We start from the raw sequence: 12,289 nt of genomic DNA, 5'->3' as shown, positions 1-12,289 counted from the left end.
TGACTTGGTCTTGAAATGCTTGCCCTCTGGATGCTCCACCTTGGGATGTCCTCTCGGTACCCAGCCATCATGCTCCGAGAAGCCCACGCCACACGCAGAGACCACGTGGGAGTGTTCCGGTTCCCAGTCGCCTCCAAGTACAGACTTGAAGTCATCTTGATCCAAAGTACTAGACGTGTGAGGAGAGAAGCCTGCAGATGATTCCAGCCCACCATTTTCGTCACTCCATGACTCTCTAATCCTCCCAGCTGAGGCTTAAACACTGGAAGAGAGAAGAGGCCCCTCTGTGCCCTGTGAATTTCAGACCCACAGAGTCCGTGACAAGATGAACTGGTTGCTGTTTTCTGCCACTAAATTTTGAAGGATTTGTTACAAAGCAAGAGGTAATTGGAACAATAACCTCTCAGAAGGAGCCAGTCCTTCCAAAGTTTGGTTACTTTGGCTTAATATTAGGAGAGGAAACGATTTCTTGCCCCCAAGGCAAAAGGAAGAAAATGTATTTCTACACCATGGATAGGAAAAGGCTTTTTTTCAAAACCCTTGCTCCTTGGCCTGCATGTAGCAGTGAAACAGAAACCAATGAATTCTTTTAAATCTTTTAACCATATGCAGATGAATAAGCAAATGGTTGGACTTGGTTCCTAATCTCTTTTCCTTCCCTGAATACCTTTTTTTTCCACTCTAATAAACTTTAGCATTTAAACAGAAGTCATGTGTCACATATATGACGATTAACAGCAAGAATGTAGAAAACGAGATAGTTGCTGAGCACAAAAACTTAATTAATAGCCAAGCCATTCAACCGAAAATAAGAACAGTGTTTCTGGCAGGGAAATGTGAAATCTTTTTTCTAACTTGGTATTCTTCCCCCCACCCTCACGCCCCACCCCTGAGTCTTTTTAGGGTAATGATTTAAAATTCAGTGCCTACACAGATAACTTTTTTTTAAGTTTTCAGTTGAACCTTAGTGATTGAAGCGCAATAATCTTTCAAAGGCATTGACTAGGGCCACCCTCCCCGCCCAGGGAGACCCAGGGATTTGCAAAAGCCCAGAATATGCAAACTGAGACTTGTGCAGGAACCAAATGGAAGGAAAGCTGAACAGCAGCAGGGGGGATGAAGGAGTCTGGAACTGAGACAGTCTTCTCTCTGAAAAAAAGGGAAAAGCAGTTTCATTCTTCAAATAAAAGGGAAAGAAAACAAGACTTTTATGGTAATACCATATACAGAGTTGGCAGAAATTCGGCAAGGAATAAAAAATATCCAAAATGGTCCTTTATTCAGTTCCCACCAGGCAACCCAATGAAAAGAGGCTCCATTTTCAAGCTGATAAGCCTGAATTCTCTGGATGTGTAACCGTACAAGGCCTCTAGAAAAGCCCAAGCTTTGGTCCGTTGACTCCCCTGCAGAACAGGCTGAATCTGAAGTGGCCAGATGAAGAGAGAGCTTACAACGTTCGCCAAAAATCTTAGAGAAAACAAATTACTGGATTTATGGATGAAATGATAGAAGCTCTGAGATTTGATTCAGAACTCATCTCCAGGATAGGGAAAGAAGGAGAGTTTATGGATAAAACAGGATTAGCTGTACATAATTACTGCAGAAACTGGGGACAGTGGATGCATGGAGCATCATACACCAAACTCATCATGTTATTCCCTCTACTTTCCTACGTGTTTAAACATTTCCGTAATGAAAAGTTTTAAAAATATAAATCACGAGGGGGCACCTGGATGACTCAGTCAGTTAAGTGGGTGACTCTTTTTTTTTTTTTTTTTTAATTTATTTTTGGGACAGAGAGAGACAGAGCATGAACGGGGGAGGGGCAGAGAGAGAGGGAGACACAGAATCGGAAACAGGCTCCAGGCTCTGAGCCATCAGCCCAGAGCCTGACGCGGGGCTCGAACTCACGGACCGCGAGATCGTGACCTGGCTGAAGTCGGACGCTTAACCGACTGCGCCACCCAGGCGCCCCAAGTGGGTGACTCTTGATCTCAGCTCAGGTCTTGATCTCAGGGCCGTGAGCTCAAGCCCTGTGTTGGGCTCCTTGCCGGGCTTGAAACCTACAAAATCAAATAAAAATAAAAATAAATAAATAAAATAAAAAATAAAATAAAATAAAATATCATGTGAGAAATCTACAGATGCTAAAAAGTCAAAGAAGGCATTATTAGAGATAAAATGAAACAAACCAGGGTTTACAATGAGAACAAGAAAGGAAATTTCAAAATTACTTTTAGTTCATATTTAACTCACAAAAAAGAAATTCAGTCAGTCTACAGATCTGATACCTGAACCAGCGTAGGTTTTTCTGACTTAAAGTATTCACTCCTGGGCCTTTCGATACACTGCTTTCAAGTACAAAATGTCACCTTCTTTATCCGTGTGCTTCTCATCATTCGGTAAATATTTGTCATGTTCCAACATCAACATGGGGAGTTACTCACAGGAGGCCTCGGAGCGCTGACCCCCACTGAAGGTGCCCCTTTCTGCAAGGCGGACACACTCCCTCCCCCTTTTCAGAAAATCACGATAGCACAAGTCACCTCTGTGGACCTTGACTTTTAAAGGTGATTCTGACCCCACGTATTCATGTTGCTGAAGAGAGCGCCTTGCGGAGCAGAGGAAAGGCAACTGCGTGGTAAGAGCCCGGGGTTCAGGTCCTGTATGTGCTTCATAGTGGTGAATTTTAATATTTCTGTGCTTCCTCACCACATAACATGAAGGACTTGAAGTCTCATCCGAGAACAGAACTGCTACCGTGATTATTGTGGCCATTAAATCGACCGAGCGCTAGCAACGTGCCAGGTGCCGCACAAAGCACAGTACATGTATCGACCCATTTAACCCTCAGATCCAGGCAATAGAGGCCCCACACTTGCCACTTCCCTCCTTGCAGGGCCAGAATGGCGCGACCACCTGGGCCCATACTCCCTTTCTAGAGCAAACCCTGGCTGCCTTGGACCCCTGAATCACCTGCTTCAGTGGCCCAAGCCTCCTTGTAGGGCTTGCATGGGCCTCTTCCCCAGGTATGCTTTCCCAAGTCTGGCTTCCTGGAAAGGGTGGGGGAGGAGGCAGGGTGGAAAGGTATGGACCTGCAGGTGGGAGTGTGGACACTTCAGAAAGGTCCTCACAGTGTGACACAGGGACCAGGTAGAAAGAAAAGGGGGATGGGCTGTGGGCCTGAGGTGTTTTATTTATACTCTTGGCTGGGGTCCTGTAAGTGTTAGAGGTGGGCCTAATGAGCTACTTCTTCTTCTTCTTCTTATTATTATTATTATCATTATTACATCTATTTTCCAGAGACTAAAACGGAGATGCAGAAGCTTGAGCCATTTGCCCAAGGTCACACAGCTGGTCAGTGGCAGAGCGGGGCTCAGGTTACCACCTTGGGATTCAGGCTCTTCCCTTTCATGCTGTCACCCAACAAAAGCACAGGATCGGCCATCCCAGGGGCTCTCAGGAGACACAGAGCCGGTCCTGAAAAGCTGTCCGCCACCCGTCGAGCTGCTTTTCTCCTGCATGCTGTGTTCTCCGTGCCAGCTGAGAATGCAGCAGACGGCCCTGGTGGCAAAGCCTCATCCAAACACAATTACCATGGGAAAGTCGATTCAACAGCAAAGTATTTGATACAAGAGTATGACAGTTAATCCTAGGATTTCACTTTTTGTTCCGAACTTCTGACCCACAGCTGCGGGTCCCGCCACGGAATATCAAGAAGGTAACTTAACTAGATTTTGACCCTGTCGGACAAGTGTTTGACCAATCCAATAAGTAGGTCTTTGTTGACTTCCTTTAAACTCTAAAGCCAGGAAATCACTTCTAATATGTTAAGACCCCCACCTTCCCTCCAAGGACATCCTGAGGCACAGAAATAAAATCTAAACAAACATACTTTCAATGACTATTCGTAATGAAACATCCAGCAAATTCGAGGTCGTTTGAAAAAGCACATTTCTGAACAAAACTATAAAAATAATCTTACAGTATTTTTAGAAGGCATAATTTGATGTACTTAATACCAAGTACTCGATCTAGGTATGTTTGGATACTAACCACAAATATCTGAAGTTAGTGATAAGAATAGTAGCTAGCAGTATTGAGTACTTACAGTGTGCCAGGTACAATTCTTCATCTTTTACATGCACTCTCTCGCTCGACCCTCACAACAACCACGTGAAGAGACAGGTTAGTGAGCTTAGAACTAAGTTTATACACAAAGGCGTTTATCAGGGTATCATGTATAATAGAAAAAAAAGTTGGACACAATCTAAATTGAAAAATGTTCTATACGTTGTATGTCCAGACAATGGACTAGTGTGCAGGCATTAAAAATCATATTGCTGAAGAATAATTAATGGCATAGAAAATGCTTAAGATGTTATATTGAGTAAATTTTTCAAAATGATGCAAAAAGTGTATATTATGAACACAGTTTGAAACTCTAAATATATGCAAAGTTGTTAAAGGGCTAAAGATATATCTCTGAGTTGAGGAATTATGTATCAAGCTTCTCCCATAATTATTTAAATTCTATTTTGATTATATATAACATAATGAAAGAAAATAAGATTTTCAAAAATGACTGTCTTCTTGGGAAGCATCAGTTCAGGAAGTAGAAAAAAGGAAAACATAATATGTCCAAAGAAATACCATACTGGCAAGTGTAACAATTACGAATAGAAGTAACTACTTAATAAACATGTGTCTGATACTTAGTGTCTTACATGCAGTTTTCACAACATCTCACTTGATCCTGCAAAGGCACTGAGAGGTAGGACTCTTAGCCCCCATTTTTCAGATGATGAAAATAAAACTTTGAGGGGTTGTGGCTTTTCCAAGGCTCCACAGACAGTACGTGGTCAAGCCAGGGCTAGAGTCTTGGGACATTCAATCACAATGAGGCATCTGTGAACACAGGCCCAGTGTGTGGGCAGCCAGAAATGTGTTGTCCCGACCACAGTCTGACTTATTCAACATGAAATTGAATAAGTATGGCAGCCGACTAAGCCTCATGCCAATTTATGGGAAGGTCAGTGAAATTGGATCTAGAGATCTGAGTTCTAGTCTAGTCTGCCATTAATTAGGTCTGTGGGCAAATCCTTTGACCTCTCTGTTCACCTAGATCCAACAGAAATGTAATCGAGCTTCTTAGGCCCAGTGCCTGTCCTGGAGGTCAGTTGCCTGCGTTGTCACGTGCCCAAATCCCCTAATACGATTCCAGAAGCTTTGACTGACAATGTTAATTTCTCCTGAGGATGGGGGGGTGGGGGTGGGGGGGTTGCATCACGTATCACCAGCAAAACACCCTTAAGGTTTCCTTTAAATACTTCCTTCCCCCCACCACCCCCCACCCCACCGCCAATTCCCTCTTCCATGACCAGCTGCCAAAATTCTCTGTTTCTATTTCTTTCTCCCTTTAAAACAAAAACAAAACAAAAATCTTTTCGCCCCTTCTTTTTCCGAGTCACACTCTTTATGATTTCTCCCTATTCCAACTCTATTTGCACTTAACATATTTATTTCATGCCTGTCGTTTCTCAGGACTGTTCTTGATGCTGGAGGATACAGCAATGGACTTTACAGTCTATCCTTTCTTGCACAGAGTAATCCAACCTGGTCTCAGCTTCAGTGTGCATCCAGCCAAAGGCAGCCTGTGGGGGAATAGGGAGTCCTTGAATTACTAATCATTTTTTTTAGTATTACATATAAAATAAGAGGCGAGTACTTATTGTTCTTAAAGGAACTCCTGGCTCTGTTTTTTTTTTTTTTAAATAATTCTGTGACTCCACTGAAGTAAATGCATAATGCTGTGGTGGCGGGGGGGGGGGGGGGGGATCCCTCTACCCTTCTAGGTTTTTAGCTGAGACGCCCCCTGTAAAGAGAGATTAACAAGAATAAAATAAATTTAATTTAGTACATACAGGGGCCCCAAAAAAGGGAGGGTACCCTTCACATGGAGAATTTATTACCTGCTTCCAGGGGGACAGAAGGGGTCAGAGGATCCTTCTCATGCTGGCTGTTGCCCAAGTAACTTAAATTCAAAATAATCAGTATGCTAGAGTGGCACCCCCTGGGGCAGCCTGTCCTGAGCCCCATTAGTTCCCTCCTCTGAAACTTCCCTGGAAGTTTTACAGTTTAGATGTATCCATGATGATACATGATGATACCATGAGTTGGTATCCATGTCTCCTTGACTCTCTCCCAGCCCAGAGAATAGGTCAGTCCAGTTAAATATCTGTGTCTATAACTTCAGTAGGTGTTCTTGCAGGTAGGCTTCCGAAGTTAGTCCTGTATGGTACAAGCAATCAGGTGTTTAGTGATTTAGTGATCAGAAACAAACGAAAAGCAATGGTTAATAGAGCAGACTCTATTCTAGTTTCTGAGTTCTGGAGGCAGTTAGTTGCAAAGATTTCTAGATGTCTGGCTCAAATTATCTTTAGACAAAGGGAGGGCAGGCAGAGGCAATCTGACAGATTCCCCTGATATGCAGTTTGAATGTCTGAGTGAGATCTCTCTGAGTGGCCCATATAGCAATAGGCATGAAGATTGTCCATACATGAGCTGTTGTGTTGATTTTTCTTTTTCTTTTCTTTTCTTTTCTTTTCTTTTCTTTTCTTTTCTTTTCTTTTCTTTTCTTTTCTTTTCTCTTCTTTTCTTTTCTTTTCTCTTCTTTTCTTTTCTTTTCTCTTCTCTTCTTTTCTTTTCTCTTCTTTTCTTTTCTTTTCTTTTCTTTTCTTTTCTTTTCTTTTCTTTTCTTTTCTTTTCTTTTCATGTTGTTGTGTTGATTTCTGTAGTTCATATCAAGTTGTCCAGGTTTAGCTTGTGTAGCTTTGGAAACTGGGCAGCTTTAGTCCTCAATGATTCTAAGTCGAAAGGGTGGGAGAAAAGTTGGAATGTTAGTTTGGAGAGTTGTTGCCAGATATTGGAGGAAACTAGAATTCAAGATCTAGTCCAGTTTACAGGTAGAAAGTGAAACCTCAAAGACAATTAACAGAACTAAAATCTAATATCCACAAGGGCATATTATAGTTTTTACTGAAATGTGTCTTTTCTGTCCACAATCACCGCATTTCTGTCAACAATAACCACAGTAAGACCAATTTATTTACAAACTGAGCTTGATTATTTGTATAAGTGCAGCAAGAATACCTTTTGATCATACAGAATCTTTAATCTGCTTTACTGGAACTTTTCATAAGGAATTTCAGTTTGGACTTTTAAAAGCCTCTCGAGGCTAAGAAGCCAACCCAAGAACCAGTCATCAGACTTCATTGTAACACCTATAGTTTTGGGTAAATTGTTGACTTCATAAGGTCCCCAAAATATTCTGAGACTCCTGGTCTTGCCAGGAAGTAACCTTCCTTACTCACGTGGTAAGACTGCTGGGAACTCTGTAAGCAAAGTACCAGGCCAATTTTTCCAAGAGACTTTATTGGCTCCATAAAGTCAACCTTAGTTCCTTAAAGCTGCCTGATTGTGTTTGAGTCTATGCACGTCTCTCTCAAACATGACATTCCAGTCAACATCTTGGTAATATAACCAACGCCTCCAGTGTCTTATTATAAGGAGAACAAATTCTGATTGAACGCATACAAATATAATAATACTCACTGAGAGTTTCCAAATTCTAGGGGGATGAAGTGGGGAGAAAAAGATAAATGGGTCATACTTGTTCACAAAGGCATATTTTACTAAATTGCTCTAAGTCATAGTTAAAGAGAAAATAGGGTTTCCTTAAATCTGAAAGAAAAAAAGATTTTTTAAATCAGCAGTGTTTCAAAGTCATAAGTATAATTATCCTACTTAATGCATTCAGTTCCATTTAATAGTTCTTGTTCTCCTTAAATCCAGTGTTTCCATTAGTTCTGGAAATTCTTACCCAGTTCCGTTTGATGATCTCAAAGTTATCAGAAACTGTATTCTAGAGTACTTGTCAGAATCCTTTCCATGAATGTCTCTGAAGGTGAAATACATTTGTAAAAGTATCAGAGGAAAACAATAACTGTCTATAAATGACCAAAGATTTAAAAATGCCCATAGTTAAATATCTGATGAGAGTTCATTATAATGTAACTGACAAGGAAATTTGGTTATTTTTATGCCATACAAAATTTATGATAATAACTACAAGTATGACTGATAATATTATACCAGGACATACCAAATTCTTAGAAATTTTACATAATTTCTGTGTACTTGTATTAATAACATTCACCCATTTAATATAACCTAGGAAGGTTTATCACCATTTATTTGGCAAGTGCTTCCCATGTAATTTAAAACAACAAATAAGGCTAATTAGTGTAACATCTCTCTTTTTATTAGGAGAGAGAACAAATCCTTTAACTTGTCCCAGGAACCCTCTGGAAATTCCCTAAGTTTGAGGTCAAAAAGACGTCATTTAGAAGCTGATTGGGGGGAATTTTGTCAAAAATATCAAAGAAGTTTTAAAACACTTGGTCAGATAGGATCATAGGTCACTATGAAACAATACTTACCCATTTAACCATGGTAACAATTAAAGACTTTGCGGGCAAATACCAGAAGTTAAGTAGTTGTAAGTAAAACTGAGCTCTTTTAATAGAAAAGACTCAGTTGTTGGGTTGTTTTGTGTGTATGTTTGTTTTAAGTAATCAAAGGCTTGAACACATTAAAACAAAATATTTGCTTTCTAGGCAGATTACTTAAAAGGTAAGGGAAAACCTTTTATAATCCCTTATCAGGAACAGACCAAGAATCCAAGCAAACTTTGTCCTTTTAGTGCATGAAAGAAAATTAAGTTTCAGTTTTACATAAGTACACTATTGGTATAAAGCTTAGGTTTAAAACCCTGTAACAAATCCATTCAGTTTTGCTCGGGTTGATCACACATAAAATTCCTTTTCCAAGGTCTTTTTTTTTTTTTTTCCCAGAAACGTTCTACAACTTTCTATGTCCATTTTAGTTTGTCCCCTGTCATCTTTCCCACTCATAAATAATCAGCTTTACTTTAGGACAAAATTACTTTCTTTTCCCTCAACAAAAAGATACATCTTCATTCTCCATACCTTTTCTCACCAAAAAACAAACAAACAAACAAACAAACACCCCGCGTATCCTACATTTCTTGCATATGGAGTTGTTTCCCTTATTATTTCAAGTAACTTGAATTGCATATATTAATTAGAAGTCTTAATCCTAAGAAACCTTAATTTCTAGTGAAAACTAAGAAGTAAGCAATTGTGAACTGTTATACCAGCACTCTTTAGATTGGCAAATTTATGAATACATTTCATAATTTCTGGAAACATAATTTCCTTATGGCAGAGTTTTTAATGTGGCATTAGACATGTTTAATAATTGACCCCAATATCCTTAGTTCCTCTGTAATAAAAGGTCAAAATAGGTGAGCTTAGATTTGTTTAGCAATTAGTGTTTCCATATGTTATCTTATTTGGAAATGCCCCTAGACATTCGTTGAATTCCCATCATCTGATTTAATTTAGATGCTGGAAGTTACCAAAAAGATCTGGAAAACTATTTAAGCAATAATCACTGCTGAAAAGTGCACCTAAAGGCTCATCTCATTTACATGTATTGAGTTCATTTGTTCTTAACAATCATGCTTAGATTACTCTTCAAGATTCCATGAAACATTAGTTAGCCACCATCTTAATTTTTTTTCTTTGCTGACAAATTTTTGTAACAGATAGCATGAGCTTTTTTGATTTTTAGTAAACCTAGGTAGAATAAAAGTATCATACTAACTGCTGAGAACTCTAAAAGTATAATACATGTCTGTATTAATTAAACCAACAAATTTAAACTACTTTTTGTTTGCCAAAAATTATCCTAGATAATGTGGGTTTGAAAAACCTTTGGGTTAGTTCCTACTATTTTCTGAGATGTAGAAATACTTCAGTTAAAAGCGCTTATTTTTAAGCCAGTTAAACAGAGCTCTTTTACAAATTAACTTTGGCAATGCCATTCGGAGGTAGATAAATGGCCATACTGCTAATCACACACATAGACATACATACAGCCAAAGACAGATACCTTACATTTTACAATTTTAGCCGTGAATCAGATATGACGATATAAAACTCGCTAGTTTATAAATAACAGCTGGAATAAGTTTATTCATTCAGATGCCTAAAGCTTTTTACTATTTGTGAAGATGACTTTTAAGATGTGTATTTGCCCTTGAGAAGTAATCTTAAGGAGGCTGTAGTCTACAGAGTTTAAGCAAGAGAGCCTTCACAGCCATCCATCTGTATTTTAAAAAGGCCTCTTTCTCTTTATTTCCCAGTCTCCAGTGAGTTTTAGTTACCTCCTTCGGTGTTTACCTTTCAAAGACGTGGTAAGATTTACGTCTTCAAGGGACAGAGAAAGAATGCAAGTTTTCTTCTAGGAATTTGGATATATTTCTCCATTATCAGAAGTCTAGGGTAATTGCTATCTAAATTCTTTTTCTTCTTCTTAAGTGCAGGACCATTGTACTTCCAGTGCCCTGATTTCTGCAGCATCTATACATGTCTGAAGGCAGGTAGGAAAGGGTCTGAGTGGATTTTGCGTTGCTTTCAGAGTTATGCTTTTGTTTTTCTGAAAAGTTAAGTTGTAAATTAAGAATTATTGGGACACCTGGAGTGTTCAGTCTTGATCTTGTGGTTGTGAGTTTGAGCCCCACGTTGGGTGTAGAGATTACGTAAAAATAAAAATTAAAAAAAAAAAAAGAATTATTGACTTTTAACTCTTTTTTAAGTTTTCATTCCTGCAAGCTGTCTTCAAAGAATTGCATAACCTTTTTCATTAAAACACTTAGAGGTTGATTTGCCTACTCAACCGTACTATTTTGAATTTGCCTTTTTATATCAGAGAGGGAATTTCCAACTAAGATGGGAATCAAAAGATAATGATGTTCTGTTGTCCAGGAGACATGAATTCTTTGGGTGGGGGCCTAGAATATATCCACAAAGGGCATTGCATAGGAAGGCCTGAAGCCAGCAGGTCCTGATTATAGAGGCCAGCAAAATGAGCCTTATTGCCCAGCCCAGGCACTTCTGCTGAATTTATCTCCTGGCTTTTAGCATTTACATGAATAACCTGCAGACCCTGGGCCCAGAGATTAGTCTGGAGTGTTCTCTGTATATCTTGCAGGGAAAGGGAAGTTAAAATAAGCAGCTTGGTGTTGAAGGGATTTTCTCGGGAAGGTGGAGGAGTTAGGGGTGCTAGCTTTCTTGCTGAGGAGAGAGAGCCAGGTTTTTTTTTTTTTTTTTTTTCAACGTTTATTTATTTTTGGGACAGAGAGAGACAGAGCATGAACGGGGGAGGGGCAGAGAGAGAGGGAGACACAGAATCGGAAACAGGCTCCAGGCTCTGAGCCATCAGCCCAGAGCCCGACACGGGGCTTGAACTCACGGACCGCGAGATCGTGACCTGGCTGAAGTCGGGCGCTTAACCGACTGCGCCACCCAGGCGCCCCAAGAGAGAGAGCCAGGTTTTAAGAGAGGGAATTTACACCGGATATGAACTTTAATTTTGTTCTAAGTTTAATCTCTGCTCTTTCATCTAGTTAAAGGAGTCCCCAGGACTAGCCATTCTACTTCTTTGAATCCACTTTTTAATTTGGTCTTTCCAGAGGTACTAATGAAAGAATTGTTTAGGATGAATGCTCCTAAAAATTTTTTTCAAACCAGAAGTTTTTCAAATTCAAAAGATGCACTGTCTGGCCATTGACTACTGGATCTATGAATCCCCATAGCCACTCAAACCAACAAACCTGTTTTTGGCTTCATCAGGATATAAGATGCATCCCCAAAGGAGGGTGCAAAAGACAGAGTCCTCACAAGATCCAGGAAGCAAAGACCTTTGTTGTCCTAGGTGGTGAGAATTGTGTAGTGAAGATAGTGTCTCCAAGTTTCTCATGCAAAAACTAACCTGTGGCACGGGGGCACATGCTACTGCAGTGGGACTTTTCCAGCACTAACAAGACAATGAAGGTTGAGATTACAGAGGCCACTTGTGTACTGGGACCCCTTGTAACAAACTCCCCTGATTGCTGGCACAGTCTACAAAGAGAGCACTGCTTGACTTCATGTCTCAGAATCCCAGTCTATTCACCTGGCCACCAGATGCATGCCGGTATATACACCTTCCAGATGGCCCAGGCCAGAGGGAATATTCTTTTTTTTTTTTAATTTTTCTTTAAAAAAAAACAAACAAACTTTTTTTTAGTGTTTATTTGTTTTTGAGAGAGAGAGAGAGACAGAGCTCAAGCAGGGGCGGGGCAGAGAGAGAGAGAGGGAGA

At 40.0% G+C, this 12,289-nt stretch overlaps 1 long non-coding RNA gene across 1 annotated transcript; it reads left to right on the top strand.

The window, feature by feature from the left end:
- The first annotated feature begins 2,071 nt into the window (after positions 1-2,071).
- LOC123598277 lies at positions 2,072-3,894 on the top strand. The gene is made up of 2 exons (XR_006712493.1): positions 2,072-3,029; positions 3,304-3,894. It is a non-coding gene; the product is annotated as an uncharacterized LOC123598277 (long non-coding RNA).
- The last annotated feature ends 8,395 nt before the right edge of the window (positions 3,895-12,289 follow it).

This window comes from Leopardus geoffroyi, chromosome C1, assembly GCF_018350155.1.
Source record: "Leopardus geoffroyi isolate Oge1 chromosome C1, O.geoffroyi_Oge1_pat1.0, whole genome shotgun sequence".
Lineage (NCBI taxonomy): Eukaryota > Metazoa > Chordata > Mammalia > Carnivora > Felidae > Leopardus > Leopardus geoffroyi.
The sequence above is the reverse complement of the archived record's forward strand: the minus strand, read 5'-3'. Positions and strand labels throughout refer to the sequence as shown.